Source organism: Solanum dulcamara, chromosome 12 (assembly GCF_947179165.1).
Source record: "Solanum dulcamara chromosome 12, daSolDulc1.2, whole genome shotgun sequence".
Classification (NCBI taxonomy): Eukaryota; Viridiplantae; Streptophyta; class Magnoliopsida; order Solanales; family Solanaceae; genus Solanum; species Solanum dulcamara.
The window spans coordinates 29,564,893-29,575,180 of record NC_077248.1 but is presented as its reverse complement, the minus strand read 5'-3'; the positions used below and the strand labels follow the sequence as shown (position 1 = coordinate 29,575,180).

The 10,288-nt window shown below is 34.7% G+C and overlaps 1 long non-coding RNA gene across 1 annotated transcript; it reads left to right on the top strand.

Moving 5' to 3' along the window:
- Positions 1–885: 885 nt before the first annotated feature.
- On the top strand, positions 886–2,506 carry LOC129877041 (uncharacterized). Its single transcript, XR_008763459.1, has 3 exons — positions 886–994; positions 1,139–1,216; positions 2,131–2,506. It is a non-coding gene; the product is annotated as an uncharacterized LOC129877041 (long non-coding RNA).
- Positions 2,507–10,288: the final 7,782 nt, after the last annotated feature.

Sequence of the window (10,288 nt, the reverse complement as noted above, 5' to 3'; positions counted from 1 at the left end):
ACAACAACCATGTTTGTTTGCTTCCTTGGCTAATTCAGGCTATCAATTTTCTCCACAACAACTCCAAGGCTGTTGGATACTATAGCTCCATATATTTCCTCTCCTTTCAGCCCCCATAGCTGATAATCATGATACTGATGCAATGGCATATTTCACCTGGATTTACTTGGTACGACAAGACTAAAAAGAGCAAAGATGAAAAGAATTTTCCCATCCCATGCGAGATAGAAGTTTCGTATACTTGTTCTTCTTCAATGTAGCTATGTATGGTACGTAGCATAGTTGGAATAGGACTAGTGTAGGTTACTTTTCTTTTTTCTCATGGAAGGGGAGAGTCTCCCTCATTTATGCTTTCATAGTTGAATTGTACCGGGAGGAGTCCTCTCACAGGTTTACTGCTTTCTAGTTATAGTTAGTATCTTTTTTGTATCGGGGATGAGTTAGCCGACCTTAATAGGTTAGCCGACTTATGAACCACCATAGGATCGGAGGTAAGGTTTATGTCCCCCTCCTTGTATTTTTTATTTTGATTATTTATGTTAAGGCTTGGGGGTGTTGCTTAACCCCTGACTGTGCACGAGAGGTGGGAGCCTCGTGTAGGGTCTGTTTCCAAAAAAAAAAAAAAAAAAAAATGACTTATATGTAAGTCTCGATTACTGTGACTGTCTGATATTTTGTGGTTAATCAGAATATTATCGTACTGGGATGTTGTGGGCCTGTGAAAATATCTAGCGACAAGTGATAAGGATTATGAATATAATATTCCTGATAATAAATTGTTAGTAAGCTGAGAAATGACTGGTGTGAATTAATAATGTTATTTGATTATAGTATACGTGCTGATTATCCTTTTATATATATATATATATATATATATATATATATATATAAAAGTATAATATTATTGATAAGGCTAGTGACTGAAATAAGAAAGTAATAATAAAATTCTAATCTTCCGTGAAGGGCTACGATGAGAGGGTAATGTGTGGTTGAGGTATGCTAGTGTGATATATTACTAGTTGTTGTTCTTATTGATTTTATGGTATGTTTTGTGGATCTAATTCAGATCTGCATATGATGCCTATTTAATATGTGTGGTTTATTAATACTACTTTTGCTATACCGTTTGCTGGTGTAGGTTTGTTTCAGGTTGTTTGAAGTATGGGATGACGGTTAATCATCACCAACTTTTACCTACTTCTTCCTTCATGTGGAAGTCATGTCTATCTCTTGTGTATTTTATTTTATCTTATGTTTGTATTCTATTAGAAGGTCTTGTACCTTTCTAGACTAGGTCCTTGAGAGCTGTAAAGATTTTATAAAGTTGAAGAGATTGCCTTACCTTATTTTACTTTGTTAACCCAAATATAACTATTAAAGGAATGTTTGGTTTAATTTAGAATGAGTGGTAAGGTTCGCCTATTTCAGTTAAAATAGAGTAGGTGCTCGTACGGTCCCTTCATTTGAATCGTGGAAGAACAAAAGTTTAGAGAACTAATTTTCACTTGAAGATACACAAAGAAGATTATGGAAGTAGAAGAGTTAAGTCAGAGTTGGAGAATACATTAGTGAAAAATAAAAGGTTGAACATCATTATTTTGATGTCTTAAGTTGGTAGAAAGTTATTGCTTCAAGATTTTGTGTTCTTTCTTAGTTAGCTCGTGATATGTTGGCTATTTTAATTTTTAGTGTGTTATCGGAATGTGCATTTAGTATTAGTGAACGTATTCTTGGTCGATTTAGAAGTTCTTTGACTCCTAAATGTACGCAATCTCTTATCTGTGGTCAAGATTGGCTAAGAAAAGAAATCGATTCCATTTATGTGAAAAAAAGTTTGGAGTATCTTGAGCAACTTGAATGTGGTAAGATTTTGTAATTTTTTGTGTGTTAGTGTATCTACTTATTTATGTTTTATGATATATTTGTTTAAATTATCTTTAGATTTGACAAATAAGGGGTCCTTGTACTATTGATGTATGATTGCAATTTCTATTTTGTTACTAGTGCCCTAATGGTGTTTCAATACTTTATTTGTTTGGTGTATGAGATATCCTTTTGTAGTTTTGTTCTTTTATCTTGAAAGTTATATTCTAAGTTTTTAACTTTTAATTTAATCTTTCTTTTAATTAGGTCCAAGTTCTACCAAACCTTCTACTCATTTATTTGGGAACATTTTGTGTTGGTTCAAGACAATGAAGATGGGCGATAAGAAAAGTGTTTGGCATGTTGTGTGATATTTAATTTTCATCCAAAATGGATTGGATAAGATGTCTTATGGAACCCTTTTAAGAGATTTCTTGAGCATCATCTCGATCAAGAGAGGAAGATCTGTAAGCTTATGTTTTAAATTTGGTGACGTGTTTTGTTGGTGGATTTAAATCATATTTATGATTGCTAATATTTGTTATTTGAAATTGAATTTGAAGACATTTGTGTGGTTTAAGTGTTGACGTTGTTGCAACCTTATGAAATGGTGACTGCTGATTCAGCAGTTAAGACTTAGTTACGTATTAGTAAGCCGGTGGCTGATTCAGTCATACGAATTCTTGTGTTGATGGCAGCCTGATAGTGTTTTTCTTATGCCACAAAACATAGTTGTGCTTGTCATTTGTTGCTGAATTATGGTAGTGTTATGCTTGTCATGTGTTGCTGAATTTTTGGGCTGTGTTGGTAGTGTTCTTTGTTGCAGAGTTCAGTTGTTAACGGCTACTTTGCTTAGTGCCTATCACTATATCAAAAATGATTTTCAGCAGCAATAACTTAATTGCAGCTAAATATATTTTTTTAGAGGCAATTACTTGTGACAATTACATTTTAGTATCTTTGTAAATATCGTTATTGCCTATAGTAACATTGATTCAATAATAATTAACTTATGCCGGTAAAGATTTTTGTACTATTTGTTAATGTTCAAAAGTCTTCTTCTTTAGGACTTGCATAGCAAATCTCCTGCCCAATTCACTGGGCACTAATAAGCTGTACCAGTGAGATCTGCAAAACACCACTTGTGAACTATTTATGTAAAACATGTTAAGTTTCAAGAGATAATAAAAGCCAATCAATTAGAAATCCACGCGACTAAGGACTTATCTAATTGCGTTCTTTCCAATCTTAAGAACACAGTATCTCATTAATTTAAATTTTATTGGAACTCAACTTTTTTATTAACAAGAAGATCTTTGTGTGATTATTTGATAAAATATATTTTATTTCATGCACACACACAAAAAAAAATCAATTAAAAATTCGTGTGCACGACCAAGTCCCAAGCATCACCCCCTTTCTTCCTAGGATTAGGACACTCATGGGAGTACCTACTTTCTTATCATATGTTGCCTAATAAACATGCAATTTCCAATTATATCTAAACACGAAGCACATTTTGGATCAACATACAAAACAATCATCATGCATGCCCATATTTCATTTTTTTAATCATCAAAATACTTCTAGAATCAAAAAATATAAATATATTAGGTTGTGCCTATTATTTTAAGTAGGGAAAATGAATCTAACAAACAAACATCTACCCCACAAAATGTCAATACATCTCAATTTCTTTAATTTATGTTTCTCTACACACTCAGCTCCGTTGTCATTTCTTGGTTGCGTTGTTTGCATGTTGATTCAAATAGTATAATGAGAAACTAATGTACATATTTCCAAAAAGTAACATGCTTAGGACTAGTTGACAAACATCTTTTACCACAATTTAAGACGAGGGACTGAAGATCAGAAGAGCAGCCAACCTTATTTACATAAATTTTTAGCTAGGCAGAAAGCAAACTAATTTGCAGACTTTATTACTAATGTATATTAACAGCACAATAGAAATTAGATTATATGAAAATGAGTTTTAAGTTATATACACCATCATTGAAAAATAACACCATGATCCCTTTTGCTTGTTGCATGGATGTTATATTTTATTAAAGTTGGAAAATCAGTTAAAAAGTAATTAATAGTAATATCCTTGATAAAAACATTAATTAATTTCTTCTTTTTGGTTCGTTCATTTCTGGAATATATCATAATTTCATTTATCTTAGTTGAAACTTGTAGGACTAGCGGCCAAACGAATGCAGGTGCTAGGGCCGGGGAAGGTGCACCTATCAAGTTGCATACAATACAAAAGTTATACTTGGAAAAAAATATATGTATATTTTTATTAAAATAAGAGGTAGTTCACCTATCGCCTATTTTATTTTCTTGTATGAAGATTATTAATGGGAAAACCAAAAGTTACAAAAAGAAAATAAAAGGAAATGGGCCAAGAACTTCAAAATCCAGTAGGTCCCTTCAAGTTGATAAGTTTCAAATCCTTGGCAGTAGTTGAAACTTACACACTGATTTAGGTTTATTGATTTGCCAGGCTAACAGCCAATCTTTAATAATTAGCACCTTTTAGATTATTAATTATCAAACAACTGAGTTTAAAATATTGTGTATGTTGAATAATTCTGTTGGGTGACTAGGTGGGTTGGATCAGATTGTTAATAATAATTCTAATATTCTGTTGTAGATGTTATTTTAAAAATCTTTCCCTTATTGTTAGTATTGTTAGCGCACTCAAAAAATGGCGATAACGGTTTTCAAAAATATATATTATTAACATTAACTATTTTAGATGATTTTAAAAATATATATATACTACGTAGTGGTTATAAACATAAGTATAGTGTTTAAAAACGATATGACATACATATATTTCTCTATCATTGGTTTCATTTTATATGATTCTCAATGCCATTTAGGGAGTAACTTTTAATGTGTTTCATTTGAGTATAACTAGAAAAACACGCGCGACCATGATGAATGAATAGTGAAAGTTCTTATGTAATCAAAATATACATATTTTAAAATAGAAATTCAAATAAAAACTAACTAAAATTAATTAACAAAATTAATTCGGTTAGGTTAGGTTCTCTTTTGATTTTTTGGTTTTATGGTTGTTGCTAGAGGCGATCATGATTGCGATTGCGAAAGTTATTGCAACAATTAAAATGGAGTACTTATTCCAATATTCATCCAAGTCCCTCAAATCTCAATTCTAACCGTGACAACAAATCTTAAATAGCATTATTGAGTGAGGTAAGATCTCAAAACATAAATTCAAGCGTAAATACTTTTAATTTTAGAAATGGTTGAATTGTTAACCAATGGTTCTTTAATTAGCTCAATCTTCCATTTATGTTTGACATAGATAACACAACAAGTGCATTTTTGTCTAAATAACTAACGATGGTTTTTTAGGCAAACAACACAAATTCCATTAATTTAGGATCTAATTATGTGTCTTTTCATGAGTTTTTGAAATTATCGTTCGTGTAAGATTTTGGTGCTAGATACATATCTAGGATACATGGGGCAAAAATTATGTGTAATTTATTCTAGATAAATTGTATCCAAGTGGACTCACATGTATCTACTATACTCTCGTGCTCGCCTCTCTCATAACTCACTCGCCTCTCCCCTGTGTATATGTATTTCAAAATATATCTGTGCAATGAACCTCAAGGAAATTTACTTCCTTCCGTGTTTGTTTCCTATTTTGCCCCTTTTCGTAACTTGTATGTTGTGTATATGATGCATATGTTGAATCAGTTGAATTTGGTAAACATCCGGAAAAACTGACATTGTATGAGATTTTCGTCAGTTTTATCAGCTCCAGAAGGTCTATTTTGGGTTAGTAGCATAGTATTTTTGGGTCCCGAGGCCTTCGGCGTGAGTTTGAGCCGTTAGACTAGATATTTTGAAAGTTTGGAAAAGAATTAACTTCGATCAACATTCTTGGTATATGGGCTTGGATGAGATTTTTTTTAGAGTTGTTAGCTATGGAACGTTGAGTTTGGTCTAGAACGATATTTGATTCGAATTCCATGATGATTGAGATGATTTTATGGTATTTTGCATTATGCTTGGTTTGGTTGTTTGATGTGAGTGTTGACGTGGGTCAATATTTTGTCTAGACGACCTACGTTGGTAGTTTCTTTAATTTTGTTTTGTCCGATTATCAACTTTTATCGGGTAGCATAATTTTTTGCGTTCACAGAGTTCCGAAGGAATCTAATGGACCCGTTTAGAGAAGAATTCCATCTTAGCCTTGGTTGATGCCAAAGCTACTGGTGTGACCATTTTTGTGGTCATTTGAATGCTTTAGAGGTCTTTGACCACTTCAGTGGTAGCCACTTTTGCGGCCTCCGAATTGCTTAAGCGGTAGTTGGCCATTTATGGCTTGGTCGCATTAGTGATTATTTGACTGGATATGTGGTGGTCGCTTTAGTGGCCATTTGACCTCTTTTGAGGTCATCGCTGGTGTTATATCTCTCTCATTTTCTTAATTTTCATAAGTGAAGAGGTAGTGGGTTGAAGCTCAATTTTGAGAGAATTTCTCATTTCTTGGTCATTTAAATTGATTCAAACTGTAATTTCCTTCCCATCGCTTTTATTAAGTATTGTAGCTTCATTTCTGCACTTTATTTTCATTGTGAACCTCAAATTCTATGTTTTCTAAGCTTAAAGTTTAGTTTTTGACAATTTGAGGAACAAATTGATTCCCGTCTTCACCAAACTTTGGTGCATGTGATCCTTACATTGAGGGGAAACGAATTTAGTTTTCCATTTTGTTGTCGAAATACGAGGGTCATTTTGGCCTGATTTCTTAACGAATTTTGTAACATTGATATAGGTATCATTAGTCCCATATTGACGTGTATAATTTTTTTTGATTGTATGGAAACATTTTGAGACTCTTCATAATGTTAAAGCATCTGAGTAGAGGTTCGAGTGTGGTTTCATCTTTGAGGTAGGTTACGACTTTTCCTTTTTAGACTTGGCCTAGTTAGATTCTATATAAATTCACTTGCATTGATCGTTAGGAAGATTTTAGGATGAGATTTTTGGTTTGTATGATCCTTAGTTGTATTTTTAGCCATTTTGGGATATTAACCTAGGTTTTAGACATAAATCTTAGATTAGGATTACCTTAGCATTGGCTGGAGAAATAGGAACCTTAGAATGATTCTGGGTGGCAAAAAAACTTACTTTTATATGTGTTGGTTGGTTTGATATGATCGTGTGCCTTTTTCTATTATTTTTAGCTTTTACCGTGATATTATGGTGATTGTGGGTCTGAGGCTTTGGACTTGTAGTGGCTGAAGTTCCAGATTAATGCAACTATACTATGAAGGGTGTTTACCCTATTGATTAAGTGATTTGATTGTACCGTGAATGCTTCATCATGATTGGCATGCATTCATTCTTATGGTATCCACATTTGATAGCGGATGGAGTCGTGAATGAGAGAATATGGATTTTTGGTTTCTAAACTAATTTACAATGGATTTTACGGGACTTGGGGCTCCGTGGGAGCATGTTATTGGTTCATTTTGGAAATTTGAGTTTTTATGAGAAACATTATTATTTTCTTAGAAATTTTTCTTTAAAAAGGGGTATTTACTTTAAAAATCATTGATTTTACTATAGAGTATGATTTTCAAAGAATGTATACTATTTTATGAGATTTTTGAACTTGTAAGGAAAATTTTTTGAAATATATGAATTGCTACATTTTGTTGCGAAATGTTCTACTTTTCTAATATTGTGAGCCCAAGGGATTATTTTGGATTGCACTTCATGCATGTTGCTTATGTTGCTAAGCTCCAACAGCCTGCCGATTGAATTCTAGATTTTAGTTTTAATGCATTTGTTGATGATATCCGGTGGATTCCATATCATCTCGAGGAGCCTAGTGAGTGGCCGGTGAGATGATTCTAGAACTTTTTACTTTGCACATACATCTGCCATATATGCATCGTACCCCTTTACATTATATGTCTGTCTTTGATTGATTTGTATTGTATGTCGAACGTTCATTATTATTGTTATCTTCACTTTCAGTAGTGGCGTGTATGGTCCTAGTCAGCTGTTGAATAATAGTGTTAGCGACATCATGCCTATTTTATTTATATAGTTTCTATCTGAGCTTAGTAGATCTATGATTCCTACTGAGTATCTCGTATTTCCGTACTAATGCTATACTTCTATATCTTTTTCAGATGCAACAATTAGTAGGCCCTACCCCCCTCAATTTCAAATCTTAAGAGATCGTCATTGTTGGATTGCGGTTAGCTCTTGGCATTAGAGATATACTTCTTTCCCACTTTTGTATTGTCTATGTATTTTATATTTTTGATTAGATAAAACTGTTGTATATATATTCTCTTTTTACTTAGATGTTCTTGTACCGGTGACACTAGGTACGAATTGATTCTTGTGTATATTTCATCTTTCTTAGATACTTTTGGGCCGCTCTTGTATATATTTTATACCATTTTGTATATCTATACTACATAGCTCTTATACTTCTATTGCTTCCGCATAGTTTTGTTTAGTGTACTTATTGCTTTCTGCTTTGGATTTTTGGCTTGTCTACTGGGGGATTATAGTAAGTGTCATCATAGCCCAATTTTGGAATGTGATAGCATGGCATCAGAGTTTTAGATTTACCAGTCTTATCAATACAAGAGCAAGTTCTTAGTAGATTCTCGCGGATTGTTATGATGATGTTTGTATCCTATCTTCAAGAGGTTATAGGGAATTCTTATGAATACTTTATACTTATTGTTCCTTATCGTGTGTTCTTTACTCTAGAAACTCCTAAATTTCATTTGTTTCATTCTTTCTCAGATGGTTAGGATGAGTTCTTCTACGACTGGGAAAGAGCCTCTTGCACCTTTAAATAGAGCCCCAACTAGAGGTAGAGGCCAATATCGACCTAGAGGTTGAGGTAGTGCGCGAGCTACAAGACGAGCTTGGGATTTGGAGGGGATATCATCACTAGAGCCCAAGATCGAGTTAGAGTGGGTCCAATATGAGCTGGATGGTATGGGCCATCGCAGCCTCCCCCAGGTTTGTTACCATGTCGATTCTTCAGAACCTATTTGCTAGGATCCTCAACTTTATAGAGTGTATTTCCCAGGTGGGGACTTTAAATATTACTTCAGCTAGACCTTAAGTTAGAGATGATGCACAAACTTTGCAACTGGCAGGGGCACAAGGTGTTCAGGGACCAGGAGTGCAGCCTACTACTGCGGCTCCTCTCTTAGCGGTTCCACCAGTATCAACATTTGCCCTACCTATCCCATCTAAGATGGTTATGTCTCTTGAGTAGCAAAAGATGTTGGCACGGTTCATCGTTTTGGGTCCTTCTAGGTTATCAGGATCTTTGGGTGAGAATATCCACGAGTTTCTTGTTAGTTTCTAGAAAAGGTCGCATAACTTTGGTTTGGTTGAGTCACATGGTGTAGATTCTACTACTGTTCAAATAAATGGGCCAGTGAAGCATTGGTAAAGGTCTTATCTTGATTGTAGACCAATAGGGTCACCTGTGATGACTTTGTCTCAGTTCTTCAAGACTTTCTTGGAGAAATATGTACCTTTTAGCTTGAGGGAGAGGTTACAAGATATGTTTATAGATCTGTTGCAGGGATCAATGTTGGTTTCTGAATATGAGCTACGATTCCACGAGTAGATAGGCATGTAACTATGATTATGTCGACAGAGCACGAGTGGGTTCATAGATTCATTAGGTTTACCCCTTCTATTGGTTGTAGAGTAGATTGTAGAATTGGGTTGTTCATTCCTTCTGATTGTAGACATACATGCAGTATTGAGGGGATACATCATAAGGCCTATGGAGGCAGCGATAAGAGGCCTCATCGTCTAGGTAAATTAGCAGATCTCAGTCTTGAGGTAGGGGTATTCTAGGTAGAGGTGACCCTAATAGTTTCAATTTAGCAAGTCAGTTAAGGCAGCTCCGTAGATTACAAATGGTGGTTTTTGAGGTGTTAGTAGTCATGGTAGCTATGGTATAGAGCAAACTTTTCGGCGTTTGCATTGCGGGTATTCAAGTCATGGTTGTCAATCGGGTTCAGCAGGCCATCTCAACAAGTTGTGTTTAGTGAGTCATGTTATGAGTGTGGCTTGTTGGGCATCCTAGAGGACGTCCTCTCAAGCAGCAGGGTCGGCACGATTAGGCCCCAAGGCCCCATTACAATCGACTAGAGGCGGTGTACATGGTATCAAGGGTGGTCTCTGGGTGCTAGAGGTGTTCCTCAGTCCAGCAAGTCAAGTGTTCGAGGTTGACGTGGATGTATGCATGCTTTACTAGGTAGGCTAGAGGCGGAGGCTTCAGATGCTATCATTATAGGTGCGATCTCTATTTCTCATCAACTTACTTTAGTATTATTTGATCCGAGGTTTATTTAATCATACTTGTCTGCCTATT